The sequence below is a fragment of the Rutidosis leptorrhynchoides genome, chromosome 11 (genome assembly GCF_046630445.1).
Source record: "Rutidosis leptorrhynchoides isolate AG116_Rl617_1_P2 chromosome 11, CSIRO_AGI_Rlap_v1, whole genome shotgun sequence".
NCBI lineage: Eukaryota > Viridiplantae > Streptophyta > Magnoliopsida > Asterales > Asteraceae > Rutidosis > Rutidosis leptorrhynchoides.
Window position 1 is genome coordinate 163,688,833 of NC_092343.1, and position 3,112 is coordinate 163,691,944.

The 3,112-nt window shown below is 33.7% G+C and overlaps 1 pseudogene; it reads left to right on the top strand.

Moving 5' to 3' along the window:
* The first annotated feature begins 904 nt into the window (after nucleotides 1-904).
* Nucleotides 905-1,479, top strand: LOC139875175 (glycogen synthase kinase-3 homolog MsK-1-like; annotated as a pseudogene).
* Nucleotides 1,480-3,112: the final 1,633 nt, after the last annotated feature.

Sequence of the window (3,112 nt, forward strand, 5' to 3'; positions counted from 1 at the left end):
TACCTTTTTTTAAATGGTAACCTGCATTGTAAATTTGAGTAAATGTGTTTCAGATATGCTTTGCTTCAAAAATAATGTCAGAGGTTATCCATACACTCCTAAGTTTTAAGTTATGCGATTGATAGGCATGTTGTTCTTCCTCCAATAGTTGTGAAGCTTCTACAGAATAACTATCTTTCACTTGAGGTATATATGTTTTATATTTTTAAGTTCAAAAGTATGTTTATTTTGGAGTTTACATTAAATTGGTACAAAGAGTTTTATGTGTTCAATTTCTATATGCCATGGATTTAAATCTATTATATGCTATAAGTTTGTTTTGTTATTATAATATATTTTGAAATATAGCCTGACTATATGTTTTGTCTCTATTTAACAAAAAAGATAACACTAAGTTGAAAAAATAGGCCGTATTGTAGGTCGAAATGGCATGCTATTTGAAGTGTTAGATGTAGCCAGGTGGTGAAATTGGTAGGGAGTAGGTTTGACCAGGTCAGGTGATCAAAATCTGTCCAGGTCTCATATCTTATGTTAATTTGGATGGATGCCAATTAGTTTCCTGTTATGGATCTGTCAATTTGAATATACAAAATCGAGTTATTAGGGTTTGATTTGTCCGTTTTAATCAAATCGATGTAATCTGATCCAACGTATTGATTGGGTAATCTGTTGTAAAAAGAAATTATGGCTTTTACTTTGTCCCAATTTTAAAACCGCTTACAAAAAAAATTAGTTTAATTTGTGGAGGAAACCTGTAGTTGCATAGTTAGATGTTATTATGCACTTGAATGACTATGTTGAATTTATGAGATTTGATTTTTGAAAAGTCTTGCCTTGTGTATTTTGCAGATAAGAATATAAAGTTACAAAAAAAGGACGCCTACTTTGACAATTTACCACATCGATGGCTTCGGTAAGTGTGGTACCTGCACCAACACAGTGAGAGAACCTAGTGGAGATACAGTTGTTGTTGTTGAAAGGTTGCCTGATGAGTTAAATGACATGAAAATTAGGGGTGAGAGGGTTAGTGAATAAGTAACCTAATCATATTTATGTCATAATCTTCTGTTGATTATAATATATTGCAACTATTAAACACAATGTTTTCCTTTTCATACGTATAGGAAGTGGAGCCTGCTATAGTTGATTGCAATGGAGCAGAGACAGGCCATATAATTGTGACAACCATTTGTGGTAGAAATGGGTAGCCGAAACAGGTAAATTTCATTTTGCAGATTCTTTTCGTGGATTGATATTTTAATATATGTGCATTGGTAGTGATGCGATTGTGTTTGTTTTGTTTCATACTATTAGTTACATGTCTGAGCGTGTTGTTGGGCATGGATCATTTGGTGTTGTGTTCCAAGCCAAGTGCTTAGAAACCGGAGAAGCAGCGGCGCCATCAAAAAGGTTCTTCAAGACAAGAGATACAAGAACCGAGAAGTACAAACGATGCGAGAGAAAATAGCTTTTAAGTAAATGAGTCAAAATTCGCCCATAGTGCACAACCTTCCTAGTAGCAAAAACATGGACCGAGGACTGGACCAAATATTATCGGTTCGGTTTTAGTGTTTTTTTCGGTTTATGTGGATTTATTACTTCTGATATCAGGTTTAAGTTTTATGAGGTTTGATAATGTGGTGTTTATGTAGTGACCCGGAAAATTTCGACTAATTTTAAACCAAACTCTCGATACGATTTAATATTTTTGACACGATAAGCAAAGTCTGCAACGTTGAGTCTCAAAATTTTTGAACTGTTTCATATATTCAATTGACCTTCGACCATTACCGACGATTCACGAACAAATATTTGTAAATAGATACATATATATTTAAATGTATATATAATGTATATTAAAAATAAATATTAAATGATTATAATAGTCGTTGGACGTTTCGATTATTATTTAGAGAAGTTTAATTCGAACTTATATGATTTTAATATAAACGGTGATCCGAAAATGAGTTCTATAAATTTTAGGTTTACTAAAAAAATGTATTTAGGATCTAGTTATTTAATTTTAACACTTTTTATATTTTACCCGGAATTGAGAGGGACCGTTGATGTAATTTTTATTTAAAAAATTAAGGATCGAATTTTATACCATAATGACCAAAATAAATAAAGATAATTACTGTAAAATTTTGAGATTTTTCTAAGATATTTTTATCCGCCACTGATTTAACAAAAGGGTACGATTTAGCAGTCCGTTAAAACTGTCGGTAGAATAAAATCAAATTCAGTGGCTGCTGAATTCAATATAGGCACGTTTAGGATTTATATTATTATTATAGTAATTAACTTTATCATATTTTAGATTATAGCATATAGATAGATTTATATATATAGGGGACTTATACACATGAAGTGTAAAAAAACACCATCACACCCAAATTCTCTTCTTGTTCCTGGTTACTATCCGAGAATAATCCAACACCATTTGATTATTGTCAAGCAACCTTCACCCTCTCCATAACTCTTATCATCTTATGAACATCATCGCCATCTTATAATATACTGCTGCTACTATCCGACTTCGTGTTGATCACTGCTCGTTGAACACCCAAGAACTGCACCATCTTCGTTTTTTACTTATGCTTTTCGAGTACACCACAAACCGACCTACACCACCTTCGGCTAACACTTAAACCACCAAACCCACTTGCATCGTTTTATATCTCATTCTTTTTGATAGGATCCCGTCACCTATGATAACCACCATCACAGACCCACTTAATCACCACCAATTAACCAATCAACGAAACCCATTTATGTTTTATGTGCACTCACAAACCCATCATAAACAACCATTACTTTTCCTGCTTCAAGCACCGTAGATTCACAATAGCCACATGCTTGTTATTTCTGTTTAGACAACCATCGAACTGCTGCTATCATCTGTTTGTTGCTACTGTGTAAGCCCTATTTGTTTCCTGTTTCTACTTCGAACGTGAACCAATACCCATCGTGACTATTACCATCACCTCACCACCCACACGACACCATCCTCCACCGCCTACAACCATCGATCACCCAAACCACCTGCGTGGTTTATTTTTATTTTTTTTCTTTCTCTGTTTGCTTTTATCAAGCACCATTAAACCATCAC